Here is a 17,419-nt window from a genome sequence, read left to right as displayed (position 1 = left end):
CCCCAGCCACATCCAGTGGTGGAAAAAGTACTCAATTGTCATACTTGAGTAAAAGTAAAGATACCTTAATAGAAAATGACTGAAGTAATAGTCACCCAGTAAAATACTACTTGAGTACTAAAAGTCTAAAAGTATTTGGTTTTAAAAATACTTAAGTATCAAAAGTAAATGGAATTGATACAATGTACTTAAGTATCAAAAGTAAACGTATAAATCATTTAAAATTCCTTATATTAAACCAGATGGCCTAAATGCTTTTATTTTTTATTGACGGATAGGCAGGTGCACACTCCAACACTCAGACATAACTACAAAAAAAGCATTTGTGTTTAGTGAGGCAGAAGGGATGACCAGGGATGTTCTCTTGATAAGTGTGTACTACGGGTGTCATGGAAAATGTTTGGAGTAAGAAGTACATTTTTTGCCAAAAGTTGCCAAAAATATAGATACCCCCAAATACAAAAGTAGTATTTTACTGAAGTACATTACACCACTGCCCAAATGCCTTCACAACAGTACATGAGCATATTTTATATACTGTTACACACACACTTATCACAGTGTATTCCATACATAAGTTAAGGCCATGCAACCTGAGTTGAAACCTGAGTGAGGTGCACATGTACATACAGTACATAAACAGTACGTAAACAGATTTATGCGCCATATATTTATGTGGTGGACTCTTGATACGGTCACATGATATTGTTGTGGTATGTCACAAAATCATGTTACGACCACACATATCAATATTCATTTTACATATCAATATTCTGCTATGTCTTGCTAAGTGGATGGGTCTCTACAGAAGGTGCAAACGGTACAGCCAAATGGTTAATTGTATAGTAGCAATATCAGAAATAGCATCAATATAAATAAAATATACAGTATGTACAAGAACAATATCAATATCAGTGATAGACAAGGTAGTTATATGCATACAATCAGGGGTAAAGTGGCTGAGCAGCAGGATAACTTTTTGTTTTTTGTAGCAGCAACGTATGGCGCGTGTGTGTTAGGAGAGAGTCATTTGAATAGAGGAACTGCAGATAGTGCTGATGACTGGTCCATCCGAACCACGCATGAACAAGGGAATCTACATTCGTAGAGCCTGTTTCTGTCCTGCCCTTGACTTTGGCGCAGGGCATGTGACATCCACAGCCTCTTCATCTCAAAACTTCCTGATCTTGTCAAAAAGATACGTTTGTCTGTGTAAAGTCCAGGTGGGGATTGTATAGGCAGACCATCTATGGGAGGAAGGATGTCAGTGTTGCGCAGCAGCTGAAACCTGGTTCCGACTGAGTCCGAACACTCCATGGCGACAACAACACCAGGCTCCTGAGCACCGAAGCTGTAAAACATGGAATAACAACAACAAAAAATCAGAAGACATTACAACCTCGCACAACATCAATTCACCTCCCCAGTTTATATAAGAAGAATAACCTCATACAATGCAATGAAAATGTTTTTCACCTGAAGTGCTGGTACTGCTTGATCTGTGGTACAGAGACAGGTGTTGTTTCCAACCATAGCTTTCCACCAGCACAGTATCATCCTCCAGTCCAACCAGCTGTGGGATGTTGACTCTTGTTACACTATATTATAGTGTTCTGCTGGAAAACAGGAGGACCAGGAGATCGTAAACAGCCAGGGCCACATCTAGCACACGAGACATGCTATGGACACTGTGCTCTGAACAAACCAATGGGTCTGTCTGCAAATGCACACAGATATCTCATCACAGAAACCTAAAGAGCTCATAAAAGCAATTGGACCGGAGCGCATCAAACACCACCAAAGGAATCTGGACTTTCTAAACAGCCAATAGGAAGTTCCGTAGGTTATTTTTATGTGTCTGCCTAATAACGGCAAAAAAAGTGTTCCAAAACGGTTCTTCAGCTGTCCCCATAGGAGAACCCTTTTTGGTTCCAGGTAGAACTCTTTTGCAAATGGAGAATTGACCAATTTAGTTATTTATGGCAATTGACTTGATCTTTCCAGTCCTGTTTATTGAAATCTACTCTTATTTCCTTCATGTGAGGTAACCAAATAGGCAGTGTGGGGTAGACGGAGGCACGGTGCTAAGCTGACAGACTGTAATGCAGAAAGGTAGAACTTATAGTGGTATTACAGCGCTCCTGAGCGGCTTATGATGGCCTGGGCTCTTCCACTCTGGATTCAGGGAAATCTGGGATTCCTGGGAGGTATTAGATGACTCTAACCGGAAATCCCCTCTCTGTGACCACTGGTGTTTGTTTTTCTTAGCCAGGCCCCGAGATGGGTGGCATTCCGGGCTAGGCCACCGCTCTCTCACTTCCAGATGCCCAGGAGTGAATCGTTAGTGGCGGTCTTCATGCCTGGCTGGCATTGTGTGGAAGGGATCCAGCCTATAACAAGCTGAGAAAACCAGCTACAGCTACAGTACACTCTTCCAACACCACCACCTCCTTCTTCCTCCACCTCCACCTTGCACTGTAGCAAAAATACCACCTGACCGGGGAGAGAACCATGCCACGCAGGATGGGGGCTCAGAGGCCTTCCTGTGTAATCATGGACATACATGGAGAGACTTTTGGTAAATTGACAATCTCACACCCTCCTCTGTTCTGTTCTTTTGGCTACCCTACACAGTTTATAGGAGTGAGCCAAGGGACAGGCAGGCGGGCAAAGAGGCAGAAATGCAGGCAGGCACAGAGGCAGGCAGACAGCCAAGGAGACAGGCAGGCAAGGCAAGGAATCAGGAAAAGAGGCAGCAAGATAGAGAGGCAGGCAGAGAGGCAAGCAGAGAGGCAGGCAGGCAGTTAGAGAGGCAGGCATCAGAAGCTAGGTATTAAAATTGCCCTGTGGTCGAGGTGGTTTGTGATGACAAAAACCTGTTTTAAGAAGCCAGAAGACTGGGCTTCACTGTGATGTGTGGGGCTGATCTGGACCTGCTGTTCCCCTTCTACACTGAAGCCCTGCTTGCCTGCCTGGAAACAACTCAGAGGAATAGGGAGGGAAGAAAAAAGGAAAGAGAAGAAGAAGAAAAAACATCTTGAGCTGGAAGCGTTCATTTATTCTGGCGAATCTCGGCTGCACCTGCGATGACAACGCCTTGTGTGCAGTGTAGTGATTTTGTATTGTTGAATTGGGGGCTGAGGCTGGGGTGGTGCAGGGCTACATAGAGGGAGAGAATGACATCAAGCGTTCCCCCAACCTGTATATCCATGACAAGACCCAGACGGTCGCACCGAAACCCCCACCCAGCTTCCCCCCCATACACTACAGGGGGAGATAGAGAGTAGGGGGAAAGCTGGGGCAGAAATCCACATCTCCCCAATACCACCCTGTTCACCAACCCTTCCTGCCCCTTTCCTGCCCCTCTCACATACACACACACACACACACACACACACACACACATACATACACTACCATTCAAAAGTTTGGGGTCACTTAGAAATGTCCTTGTTTTTTAAATAAAAGCACATTTTTTTGTCCATCAAAATAACATCAAATTATTTATCCATTACCAGCAACCATCACACCTGTGTTCCAATGGCACGTTGTGTTAGCTAATCCAAGTTTATAATTTTAAAAGGCTAATTGATCATTAGAATACTCCTTTGCAATTATGTTAGCACAGCTGAAACCTGTTGGTCTGATTAAAGAAGCAATAAAACTGGCCTTCTTTCGACTAGTTGAGTATCTGGAGCATCAGCATTTGTGGGTTTGATTACAGACTCAAAATGGTCAGAAACTGGAAGGAATAGCCCTCATTTCTCAGAACAAGTATAGACTGATGAGTTTCAGAAGAAAGTTCTTTGATTCTGTCCATTTTGAGCCTGTAATCGAACCCACAAATGCTGATGCTCCAGATACTCAACTAGTCGAAAGAAGGCCCATTTTATTGCTTCTTTAATCAGACCAACAGTTTTCAGCTGTCCTAACATAATTGCAAAAGGGTTTTCTAATAATCAATTAGCCTTTTAAAATTATAAACTTGATTAGCCAACACAACTTGCCATTGGAACACAGGAGTGATGGTTGCTGATAATAGGCCTCTGTAGATATTACATAAAAATCATCAGTTTCCAGCTACAATAGTTATTTACAACATTATAATGTCTACACGGTATTTCTAATCAATTTGATGTTATTTTAATGGACAAGAAAATAGCTTTTCTTTCAAAAACAAGGACATTTCTAAGTGACCCCAAACTTTTGAACGGTAGTGTACACAGACATACACATACACATTCACGTACACGTACACACGCAGACACGTTTGTTCTACTATCCTTGTGAGGACCAAACAATTGATTCCCATTCAAAATCCTATTTTCCATAACCCTTTAACCCTAACCCTAAACCTAACCTTAATAAACCCAAACCTCTGACTCTAACTTTGAATCGAACCCCTAACTTCAAAACTTACCCTAACCCTAATGGTGTTGGGGGAGGTAAACCTAACCCCTAAGCCAAAAATAGCCTTTTTCCTTTTGGTGACAGGCAAAATGTCCCCACTTCTCCGAATTGTACCTGTTTTACTGTCATTGTGAGGATATCTGGTCCTCACAAAGATAGTAAAACCAAAAACACACACACACACTCTCAAGTTGTTTTAAATCATAATATGTAACCAGGCTGTAATCACATTATTGCACACATGGTGATTTTGACAAGTGAAGGGGAGTCATGTGCTGGGGCTTTGGCAACGTTCACACACACCACTCTCCCAGCTGTGAGCTCAGTCCTTCCTCCCCACCACGCTGCCTCCCTCCCAGACCCCAGACTATGTGCTGCTCCAATCCACTTCATTCGCTCTGCTCATAGTTCTGGACTTGTGGCAGAGTGTAGGCTACATGAAAGGTATTCATTTGTCCACCTCTATGTTGATAGTAGCTTTCTAGCCTTCATTCAAGGTGTTATGTTTGGTACCTATATGTGGCCAAGTATATTTTGGATGTGCTTTACATCTGCCCTCTTATGAGCAAAACACTTCCTTTAATCTTCCTAGCTGGTTTGGTGCTAGTCAACCCCCGCCCCTCGTGTGTCTGTACGTGCGTGGATGTGTAAATGATCTGTATCGTGTGTATGTATGGATATAATTTGATGTGTACTCGGTGTGTGTGTACTGCACATGTTTGCGTGCAAGTGTGTGTGCGCAAGTCATGACAGTGATCAGATGGAGATGGGGCCCGGGGATGGCCATGCCGTCAGGCCCCAAGCTGCAGGCCAGTTAACCGGCCCCAGAGCCTCCACAGAGCCTCCACAGAGCCTCCACAGAGCCTCCACAGAGCCTCCACGCCTCAGGATAACGTGAGAGAGGAAAGAGGTCGACGGCGGAGCACTCGCTCTTCCCATCTTCTCTTTCATTCTTTCTGAGGTGTGGCTGCACTCACAGCCGCTCTACTAACAAGATCAGGCTGTGGGTTGGGCCTCCCTCTGCCAGCTGTGTGTGTGTGTGTGTGTGTGTGTGTGTGTGTGTGTGTGTGTGTGTGTGTGTGTGTGTGTGTGTGTGTGTGTGTGTGTGTGTGTGTGTGTGTGTGTGTGTGTGTGTGTGTGTGTGTGTGTGTTAGGAAGAGGGTGTGGGGGAGAGGGTAGAACTTATTTCCAGATTCACTTCTGCAATTTTACCTGCACTCTTTTACTTGTACATGGACTAACCTTAATTATTGTTGCACAAAATCAACATAATGTCACATTTCCATTCACAACTGGAGGATGTACTAAAAACATGCTTGAAAACAGTGCACACAGAGTAAGATCTCATCTCTAAATGCTCACAGGTTCAACCCTGTCTCTTATGAGCTTTCTCTAGGACGATGGTCAAAACAGAAGATAACGCTCATGTCCCAGGAATGTCAGGAATGGCTTTGTTTGACGTTCCCTTCAGGGGGAAATATATTGTTACGATGCCTGGAAATATGATGCCCATATTTGCCTCTTATCTACATTTCTGAGGCCCAAAGAACCGAAACCGCTCCAACGCCTTGCTATCGGGCTTTAATAGCCAGAGAGATAAGTATGGTTAGTGGCTAAGCATGGTGGGGAGAGACTGTGAAACAAACACAGGCAGGCTGCAGTACACCTCTTCAGAAATCTCCCAGACTGTTATCTTGTCTCCACCACGTGGAGGGGGGACGACTGAGGTACATCTTCTTATCGGCACATGTGGGTGACTTGGCTTTAATCCTAACAAAGTATTAATGTGTGTGTTTGTTTGTGTGCATGTGTGCATGTGTGTGAGTATGCGTGCATATATGTGCAGACCATTTTGTAAAAACAAGGAATTAGTATTTTTTGTGTCAGTGGAAGTACACAGAATTTAATCTCAAACCAAGAGAGTAAGCAATAGGGTTGAGCCTTGAAAGAAAACCATGTGTTTCTGTGTAAATGTATTTGCCTGCCTGTTCTGTATTTGAGTCAGGGTGTATTCATTTCAGAAGAAAGATGGCCAGCAAGAGCGCACAGATGCCATGCCCCAGTTAGTACATAGGCTCTAATTTCTGCTCCCTTTGAAGTGTGTGTGTGTGTGTGTGTGTGTGTGTGTGTGTGTGTGTGTGTGTGTGTGTGTGTGTGTGTGTGTGTGTGTGTGTGTGCGTGCATGTGTGTGTGTGTGTGTCTGGGAAATATAGGCTACACTATAATGGAACATGACTATACTAGCCTACACTGAAATATTCTAGGCCGCTGACCTTAGATAAACTGGCACAAACTACAGTTCAAGGACCTTCCATGTTGCATTTGAGATTCACTGAGATGGATCCTTTGAAGCCAAATTGGTGGACATTTGGCCAAACTGTACCGTACTGTATTTCAATGGCTCAGGCTCTGGACCATACTCTCATCAGAATAACTAATTCTCCAGATATCCATGCTATTCCTGTCCACAGGCACTAGGGCTGCCATGAAAGGAGTCAACTCCCTCCACTCAACACTGCAGAGATACTGTAGAGGGGAAAGGTTGGTAGCCAGGGAGCCATTTGAGGGTACAATTGTGCTGTTCCTATGGTTGGGTTGTATGGCTTGACCTGGAGGGTCCCTTTTGTAAGGTGATACTTAGTGTATGGGAAAAGATCAGGGAACATTGTGTGTGTTTTTGTGTCTGTGTGTGTGTGCGTCTGTCTGTCTGTCTGTCTGTCTGTCTGTCTGTCTGTCTGTCTGTCTGTCTGTCTGTCTGTCTGTCTGTCTGTCTGTCTGTCTACCTACCTACCTTTAGATGGGGAAATGTAGTGAAGCTGTGGTAACGAGGCAGTTTTAGTCAGGGCCTCTGTTTAGTAATACTCGTACAACCCTCTTAGTTGGGAACATCAAAGAAGCCTCAAATTAGGGAACCATTTTGTTCAAAACAGCAGGTACCTAGAAAAATTAGGAAGTCTCTGTGTAGCAGGAAATACAATGACTCGAGTCATAAACTGACTCACAAACAGCGTTGACTCACAAAGTGACTCACAGACACAATGGACTCACTATCTGAGGAACTCCAAATGACTTTGGGTAAAAAGGTTCTGTGGCATGCCGACATGTTGTTTCCTCCCACAGTAATTGGCTCAAGAGTTTTCTGATAAAGTAACACAGATATAAGATCCATTTACAGTGCATGTAACACAGATATAAGATCCATTTACAGTGCATGTAACACAGATGAAGATTCATTTACAGAGAGAAAAAAGGCTAATCTGACCTTAAACCAGGTCCTATAGGGCCAACTTCAAGCAACACTCTTCAACTCCTCTCAAACTTCAGACGGATCATATTAAACCCAAATAATGTTCAGCTCTAATGGAAGCAAATCTTTAATTTGGAAAAACTTGCTTGATACAAAACCCAACTATCCCACTGTCTGGCTATCTTGAATCTCCAGAGTGAGTTTTGCAACATCACCTGAGTGTTGGCATGGCGTGGACTTGTCTGATCTTGCGTCGGGAGCAATCTCCGCCCCTGGTGCCCCCATGGCCAGATAAAGTTCAGTCGCCGTCCAGATAGCGGCCCCTGAGCTGTGAATCCCCATGCTTGGCAGGATGAAGGGATGTGATAGGATGAGATAACTCACCTGTGTACAGATGGAAGCAGAGACAATGTCCAAACTAGATTAGAGAGAAAGAGGGGAAGATATCCAAACGAGATGCATAGTTTTCCCCAGAAGGAAAACATGATAAACACACAAGTGAGATGAAAGAAGGTGTTTGATCTTGTGTTTGATTCAGTGCTGGATCTCTGTGTGGGAGTGTGTGTGCGTGTGTGTATTCATATTGGAGTATTTATATAAGGGTGTGTACTTGCATGTTTATATACTGTATATGTGTGTATTTCAATATTCTGTTGTTTATATTTACACTCCTGGCCTGTGGCCACTCTAATATCAAACCACTTGCTAACTTGATATGAACCTCTCCTTCATGGCAAAACTCATTGAAGAGGAGAGTTCCTGAGAGCCTCAATCGCAATCTGATCTCCTCTCCTCCTGTTGCTTTTGGAGAGATGGTCTGTTGTCACGCAAAAGTCTTCACGGTCTGATGGCAAAAATGTCATTTCAAACAGTTCCACTGTCAGGGCGGGTGAGAGATTGGGCCATCTAATCTCTAACCACAGACGTAATAGGATCTGTTTTGTATGTTTGTAAGGACTGATGTGTGAATGTTTGTATGTATCTCCCCTGAAGATAAACTCCAGGTGGTGTGATGACGATTGGGCTTCTCTGGCATGCAGTTGTCACAATGATATGAACACTACCCTGAGTGAGTGGATGTATAGCCTACGCACAGCTAGTAACAGTTCTGTTCTGACCAACAACAATAACCCCAATGGTAGAATCTTAAAGAGATTTATTTAGAGCAAACTGAGTCAAAAAAAGTTTTTAATTGTTTTGTCATTTTTTGCTGCAAGTTAAAGTTAAAGTTACAGTTAAATATAGAAGTGTTAAGAAACATATTCTATTCTTATTTACAATAAAAGTGACTCCAAAATGACACAATACATTATTTACCTTGAATTTCTATTTGGCACAAAATAATCTGAAACACAACCAAAACATGAAGCAAATGCATCCATTTTGACTACTTTAATACACAAAGAAGTGAATTTGTTCATTTACTTTTGATCCCCTATGTACAAAGATTGGATGAAGATACCCTCAAATTAAATCTGACAGTGTGAACTTTAACCTCATAGTTATTGTATCATTTCAAATCCAAAGTGCTGGAGTACAGAGCCAAAACAACAACAAATGTGTCACTGTCTCAATACTCTTCGAGCTCACTATAGTGCTGTGGAAAAGTATTTGCCTCCTTTTAAATTGTCTCTCTGTTTGCATATGTTTTATACTGAATGTTATCAGCTCAAAACCTAGTGTTAGATAGGGAACCTGAGTGAACAAATAACACAATTACATATTTATTTCATATACAAAATTATACAACACCCAATGCCCCTGTGTGAAAAAGTAATTTCTGCCACCTTTAGCTGCAATGACTGCAACCAAATGCTTCCTGTAGTTGTTGATCAGTCTCTCTCACGTCGCTGTGGAGGAATTTTGGCCCACTCTTCCATGAAGAGCTGCTTTAACTCAGCGACATTTGTGGGTTTTCAAGCATGCAACTGCTCGTTTTAAGTCCTGCCACAACATCTCAATTGGGATTAGGTTTGGACTTCGACTAGGTCATTCCAAAACTTCAAATGTGTTGCTTTTTAGCCATTTCCATGTAGACTTGATTGTGTGTTTGGGATCATTGTCTTGCTGCTCACGGACGGATGACCTGACATTCTCCTGTAGAATTCTCTGATACAGAGCAGAATTCATGGTTCCTTCTATTAAGGCAAGTCACCCAGGTCCTGAGGCAGCAAAGCATCCCAAACTATCACACTACCACCACCACCATGCTTGACCTTTGGTATGAGGTTCTTACTGTGGAATGCAGTTTTTGTTTTTGACAGGTATAAATGGGACCCATATCATCCAAAAAGTTATACTTTTGATTAATCTGTCCGTAGAACATTCTTCAAAGAATATTGATGATCATCCAGGTGTTTCCAGGTGCTTTCTGGCAAACTTGAGTCAACTTCCTGGGCGAGATGGGTCCCATTATGTCTGGTGAAAACCAAACACTGCATTCCACAGTAAGAACCATATACCAACGGTCGAGTATGGTGATGGTAGTGTAATGGTAGTTGCAGTAATCGTCTCTGATTGATCGAGAGATTCAAGGAGCTATCATCATTAAGTAACATAACAGATGCAATATTTAAATTCATGCACTTCAAAAATAATTTTGTAACTTTGCCCCAGAAGCATTTAAAATCAAAATCAAATCAAATCAAATGTTTTTGTCACATACACATGGTTAGCAGATGTTAATGCGAGTGTAGCGAAATGCTTGTGCTTCTAGTTCCGACAATGCAGTAATAACCAACGAGTAATCTAACCTAACAATTCCAAAACTACAACCTTATACATACAAGTGTAAAGGGATAAAGAATATGTACATAAAGATATAAGAATGAGTGATGATACAGAACGGCATAGGCAAGATGCAGTAGATGGTATCGAGTACAGTATATACATATGAGATGAGTAATCTAGGGTATGTAAACAAAGTGGCATAGTTTAAAGTGGCTAGTGATACATGTATTACATAAAGATGCAGTATATGATATAGAGTACAGTATATACATATACATATGAGATGAGTAATGTAGGGTATGTAAACATTATATTAAGTAGCATTGTTTAATATGGCTAGTGATATATTTTACATCAATTCCCATCAATTCCCATTATTAAAGTGGCTGGACTTGAGCCAGTGTGTTGGCAACAGCCACTCAATGTTAGTGGTGGCTGTTTAACAGTCTGATGGCCTTGAGATAGAAGCTGTTTTTCAGTCTCTCGGTCCCTGCTTTGATGCACCTGTACTGACCTCGCCTTCTGGATGATAGCGGGGTGAACAGGCAGTGGCTCGGGTGGTTGTTGTCCTTGATGATCTTTATGGCCTTCCTGTGACATCGGGTGGTGTAGATGTCCTGGAGGGCAGGTAGTTTGCCCCCCAGGTGATGCGTTGTGCAGACCTCACTACCCTCTGGAGAGCCTTACGGTTGTGGGCGGAGCAGTTGCCATACCAGGCGGTGATACAGCCCGACAGGATGCTCTCGATTGTGCATCTGGAGAAGTTTGTGAGTGCTTTTGGTGACAAGCCGAATTTCTTCAGCCTCCTGAGGTTGAAGAGGCACTGCAGTGCCTTCTTCACAACGTTGTCTGTGTGGGTGGACCAATTCTGTTTGTCTGTGATGTGTACGCCGACGAACTTGAAGCTTACTACCCTCTCCACTACTGTCCCATCGATGTGGATAGGGGGGTGTTCCCTCTGCTGTTTCCTGAAGTCCACAATCATCTCCTTAGTTTTGTTGACGTTGAGTGTGAGGTTATTTTCCTGACACCACACTCCGAGGGCCCTCACCTCCTCCCTGTAGGCCGTCTCATCGTTGTTGGTAATCAAGCCTACCACTGTAGTGTCGTCCGCAAACTTGATGATTGAGTTGCAGGCGTGCATGGCCACGCAGTCGTGGGTGAACAGGGAGTACAGGAGAAGGCTGAGAACGCACCCTTGTGGGGCCCCAGTCTTGAGGATTAGCGGGGTGGAGATGTTGTTACCTACCCTCACCACCTGGGGGCGGCCCGTCAGGAAGTCCAGTACCCAGTTGCACAGGGCGGGGTCGAGTCCCAGGGTCTCGAGCTTGATGACGAGTTTGGAGGGTACTATGGTGTTAAATGCTGAGCTGTAGCCGATGAACAGCATTCTAACATAGGTATTCCTCTTGTCCAGATGGGTTAGGGCAGTGTGCAGTGTGGTTGAGATTGCATCGTCTGTGGACCTATTTGGGCGGAAAGCAAATTGGAGTGGGTCTAGAGTGTCAGGTAGGGTGGAGGTGATATGGTCCTTGACTAGTCTCTCAAAGCACTTCATGATGAAGTTTGCAAGGCACTCCCACATCATTTAAAGATATGTGCCTATCCGATTTAGAGGACACAGTGAACAGTTGGGAGTCAGGGATAATTTAATAGTAAAATATTTTATTGGTGTTAAATACAGTCTGTGAACAAACTTAAAATGTATAAATTGATGGTTCGGATTATGGGATGCCAAGGTCATATTTTTCCATTTTCTGTTCCAGTTGTTCAGATTTAATTAGATTTGTGGACCATACTTTTTTATGGCTAGCTCAGAATATGAGCTTTCCTAAAGTTGTTCATATATTATAGAGATCAGTCCTTTCGGGACACCAGATAATTTTTTTATAAATCCCATCATTGGATGGTTCGGTAGTTGGGTTTCCCAGGGGACTCCATAGGCCAGTTGTAAATATAAGTTGTAATATAGGAAAAAGAAGTTGCCTTGTAATGTGTGTGTATCTTTCAAATCTTGGAATGTTCTCAAACCATCACTCTCTCACTTGAGTATTGTTATTTTGCTCTTTTGTAGCTTTGTCAACAATGTGTATGTTTTCTATACCTGTTCTCTCCTCTCCCTATAGGCTTTACAGACACTCCCACCCCTTGGCTGCAGCCCTCCTAATTTAGTGTACTCTGCGCACAAACCCCATATGGAATTCCTGGTCCTTCTCCCTCCTGTCTCCTGATTTTATCTCCTCGACCCTACTCTCCTCCCTTTGCGCATCCAATGACTCACACTGTCCCCTTTCCTCCAACCTGGCTCAGCTCTCCTGCTCTTGGTTGAGTGACTTGTGAGCTTACAGAACAGGGATGTGGGCAGCTAAGTAAAAATTGAGGAAAACAAAACTTCCGGAGGACCTATCATGCTTTCACCCTCCTCTACCTTCCTCTGTATCCACTGCTAAGTCACTTTCTATGGCTCTTAATTTCAAGCTTCTGCCTCTAACCCTAGGAAACTATTTTCTACCTTCTCCTCCCTCCTAATCCCCCACCGCCTCCCTCTCTGCAGACAACTTTGTCAACCACTTTGAAAAGAAGTTTGACAACATCCGCTCCTCATTCATTCAGCCTATTGAGTCCACTGGTCCCACACAGAACTACCCTACGCCTTGTAACTGAGGTCCGACTGCCCGACAACCTGCCCGCTCGTCCCCATCCCCTCCTCCCTTCTCCAGACAATCTCTAGAGACTTTCTCCCATTCCTCAGTTCCCACATCAACTCATCCCTGACCCCGGGCTGCATCCCCTCTGACTTAAAAATGGCCATAGTCACTCCCCTCGTCAAACATTCAATTCCTGATGTCAAAAACTACAGACTGGTATCCCTTTCTTTTCTTTGCAAAACACTTGAGTGTGCCGTCTCTGATCAACTCTTCTCTCAGAACTATCTTCTTGACCCTAACCATCATGACTGGCCAATCAATCGAGACCGCTCTCCTCTGTGTTATGGCAGCTCTCCTCACTGGCAAAGCTGACTTTCTCCTCTGTTCTCATCCTCCTAGATCTATCCTCTGCCTTTGACACCGTAAACCATCAGATCCTCTCCACCCTCTCATGGCTGGGCGGTCCAGGCTCTGCACACACTTGGATTGCATCCTACATTGCAGGCTGCTCCTACCAGGTGATGTGGAGAGAATCTGTCTGCACCACGTACTCTCACTACTAGTGTCCCCCAGTGCTCGGTTCTAGGCCCTCTTCTCTCCATACACCAAGTCACTCGGCTCTGTCATATCCTCACATGGTCTCTCCTATCATTGCAATGACACTCAACCAACCCCCCACCTCCAAATATGTCAGCTTGAATGCCGGCCCACCACACCAACAAGACGGAGCTGCAGTTTCTCTCGGGGAAGGCCTGCTCACTCCAAGACCTCTCCATCATGGTTAATAACTTCACAGTTTCCCCCTCCCAGAGTGCAAAGAACCTGGACAACACTCTGTCGTTCTCTGCAAACATCAAAGCAGTTACTTGCTCCTACATGTTCATGCTCTACAACATCCGTATAGTACGACCCTACCTCACACAGGAAGTGGTGCAGGTCCTAATCCAGGCACTTGTCATCTCCCGTCTGGACTAGGCAGCTCCCGCTTAGCCCAGTCTTCTCTGTCCTGGCACCTCAATGGTGGAACCAGCTTCCCCCTGAAGGTAGGACAGAATAGTCCCTGCCGTTCTTCAGAAAACATCTGAAACCCTACCTCTTCAAAGAATATCTTAAATAATCCCACAGCAGATGTGTACAGTTCTTTATAGAAGCGGGAGAATCTTTGATTGATTTGGGTTGTGATAGTAATTCCTGTTTCAGATTCAATAGTTGTTATATAAGCTATCATTACTGGTAGCTTATTGACCAGCAAACAACTAGGACGATTACCATGGAAGTAATGGTTTAGTTCAACTCCACAAATGGCAAATTCTGCTCTCTGGCTTGACGTTGGAAAGAGTAATAGCTACCTGGTCTGAAGAGTGTTTGTTGAGAATGATGTAATGCAGTTAACAACATTTCCAATTGTGATACCTTGTTTAATTGTAATTTATTCAACTCCGATGCAGTTGCATTATTTTGGTGGCGTCCCATAGAATCCAGCTATCATCGACTGAATTTTTATTGATCATTATGAATTAATTTAGTTAAAATTTATCACAATGTAGCAATAAAGCATTGAAATGCCATCTTGTGGCTCTTTTAGTAGATTGTAAGATTTGAAGTTGGCATTAGTAAGTATGGTGGTCAGACAAGCTCATGTCGAATTTCTATTTTCTTAATTTAAGAAAATAGAGGTGTCGATAGTCTGAAATCAATTTGTGAGAATGTTTTATGCCTGTTTGAGTAGAAAGTGTACTATTTTGCTTTAGGGTTAATAATCAGAGTATATGCTGGAGAGTCTTGGTTATGTGTGGATTGTAGTTGGTCTTATTACATTTGTCCCGCATTCATGTCTGTCCCAATAATCAGATGAAATTCAGTTCATTCTAAAAAATATGCTGTTCAGACAATCCAAAAACGTAGGATATATGAATTTGGAGTGTACACATTAATAAAGGCCATTTTCTTTCCAACATGGTTTCCTTTAAAGGAAAGTGAGTCTGCCTTCAAGGTCTTCATCTTTACCAAAGATAGTGATTTTTAGTTTCTTGTGTTCCATTATGATTATACCTTCAGTTGTGTTTGGGATGATGAAAAAAACAGCCAGTTTGTAGAAATGGTTCTCTATTCTATGTGCGGCCTTGGAGTCCAATGTATTGTACAGCAATAATAATGTTCCTTTTACCCTATTGAGGGGTATTAATCACAAACTCCTAACCTCTTAACAAATGTATGTTTTAATGTGGTTCAATTGGATTGAGTACATCGGCCCCACCCATGCAGTGTACAGGAAGTCTATTTACCATAATGTAAAACATTATTGCACAATAAAGAATGATATCACCACTACTGTTGAGGCCATTCTGAGCTCAGAATCACAAAGGAGACACAACTTAGCATACAGTATAAAATGACCAGAGCACCGAAACATCCACTTCCAGCACATTTAAACACAAAGACGTGGACATAAACGGTGAATACAAAGTCAGGATAACTCCTATGCAGACTAAAAAGACTTTATGAAATCATATAAATAAAGTCAGCCAAGGATCTGACCAAAACAAATAAACAGAAAGCCACTAAAAAGAAGAAACTCCCAAAGTGCAGGTCTCTTTCTCATCTGTCTTTCTGTCTCTCTCGCTCTGTCGAGTGTCTGTGTAGTACAGCATCTGAGAGTATTTATGGACTGGCTCTAAGTGGAAGTCATTACGAGCCGTTTGAGTATACTTGTTGCTGATAGCGCTGGTTCTGGGTCCACCCAAGGCCCCTGACGTTGGTGGTCCCAGCTGGAGAGAGAGAAGGATGAGGGGAGAGAGAGAGGGCGAAGAGGAAGAGCGGGAGAAAGAGTTGAGAAATATAGCGAGAGAGAGAGCAGAACCCTTGGCCTCTGCCCTTCCCCTTCTATTTGCCTCTGCTGCAGATGTGGTTGCACTAAGGGAGGAAAAAATCTCCATAAAGTTATAATTATCCACATGAACGGAGAGCACATTTTGAACAGCTACACTCACGCATACGCACACGCAATAACCTTGACTACATAAGAAAGATAATATGGGAGCCATTCCACATTTTCCAAAGGGTTACCATCTGTAAAGTGATTTTCATGATAAATCAATGTAACAAAGGAATACAAGGAGATAAGTTACGGTTAGAATAATCAAACTGGAACGATCAGGTATTTTCTTCAAAACATTACATGGTCAGTATAGCAACACGAACCTCTTAAATGTCAACATTGATGGAGCAGCTGTAAAAGGATCACGGGGGCCATGCCAAATTGTTTCAGCCTTCAGGCTACCCAAGAGGAAAAGTCGTCGAAAGAGGCAGGAGAGTGGTGTCCTAGTGAGACTAATGCAAAGAGAGAATAGGCCACCAATTCCCTCAATTCTATTGGCCACTTGATAATAAGATGGATGACCTCCGACCGTGGATTTGCGATCAATGGGACTCTTGTAACTGCAATATCCTCAGTTTTCTGAAACATGCCTTTTGGACAAGATATCCCCATTTCTATTCATCAACAACAACTGGTGTGCTGACTCAAGTGCAGTGGTAGTCTCAATCTATTGTTCACCTGTCTTGGAATACCTGATGGTCAAATGCTGACCCTTCTACCTCCCGAGAGATTTTTCATCTGTTATCTTAATGCAAACGCTGTGTCAGATTTTTTTTAAACGTTACGAAAAAAGCCTACCATGCAATAATCTAAAACGGCGCTAAGACGTAAATATATTTCTCCGCCATGTTGGAGTCAACAGAAATACGAAATTACATCATAAATATTCCCTTACCTTTGATGATCTTTCATCAGAATGCAGTGCAAGGAGTCCTAGTTCCACAATAAATTGTTGTTTTGTTCCATAATGTCCATTACTAGTGTCCAATTAGCTGCATTTGCTACCACTTTCAACTCACGTGCCCAAAAGCTGACGCTGGTCCAGGCGAACTCGGACAAAAACTTCAAAAATATATATTCCAGGTCGAATAAACTGGTCAAACTAAGTAGAGAATCAATTTTCAGGATGTTATTTTCATATATATCCAATAACGTTCCAACCGGAGCATACGTTTTCATCTGCAGCCAAATGGAACGATGGTGATATCAACAGACAAATGCGCAACAGGGAAATTGCATTCTGCCAGGACAGTGACTCATTCCCCTCCCATTCGGTCAAAGTTCACACCAGAGGCTCCATTCCACGTTCTACTGGATGATGGCATCTAGTGGAAGGCGTAGGAAGTGCTAACAGATCCATATCTTGTTTGGAAGTGAAGAGGCGATGACTTAAAATTAGACCCGCATTCAGAATTTCACTTCCTGTTTGGAAGATTGCCTGCCCTATGAGTTCTGTTATACTCACAGACATAATTCAAACAGTTTTAGAAACTTCAGAGTGTTTTC

The 17,419-nt window shown here is 43.0% G+C and overlaps 3 long non-coding RNA genes across 3 annotated transcripts; 1 reads left to right on the top strand and 2 right to left on the bottom strand.

Annotated features, from left to right (window-relative positions):
* Positions 1–253: 253 nt before the first annotated feature.
* LOC149975216 (uncharacterized) lies at positions 254–3,419 on the bottom strand. The gene is made up of 2 exons (XR_016488946.1): positions 1,477–3,419; positions 254–1,351 (listed from the first exon to the last, which is right to left on the bottom strand). It is a non-coding gene; the product is annotated as an uncharacterized LOC149975216 (long non-coding RNA).
* Positions 3,420–5,578: 2,159 nt separating this feature from the next.
* Positions 5,579–15,366, top strand: LOC149975215 (uncharacterized). The gene is made up of 2 exons (XR_016488945.1): positions 5,579–6,159; positions 13,435–15,366. It is a non-coding gene; the product is annotated as an uncharacterized LOC149975215 (long non-coding RNA).
* On the bottom strand, positions 15,236–17,188 carry LOC149975214 (uncharacterized). Its single transcript, XR_016488944.1, has 2 exons — positions 16,809–17,188; positions 15,236–15,803 (listed from the first exon to the last, which is right to left on the bottom strand). It is a non-coding gene; the product is annotated as an uncharacterized LOC149975214 (long non-coding RNA).
* Positions 17,189–17,419: the final 231 nt, after the last annotated feature.

Source organism: Oncorhynchus mykiss, chromosome 19 (genome assembly GCF_057628025.1).
Source record: "Oncorhynchus mykiss isolate SJ-2025 chromosome 19, ASM5762802v1, whole genome shotgun sequence".
Lineage (NCBI taxonomy): Eukaryota > Metazoa > Chordata > Actinopteri > Salmoniformes > Salmonidae > Oncorhynchus > Oncorhynchus mykiss.
This window is presented reverse-complemented; position numbering and strand designations above follow the sequence as displayed.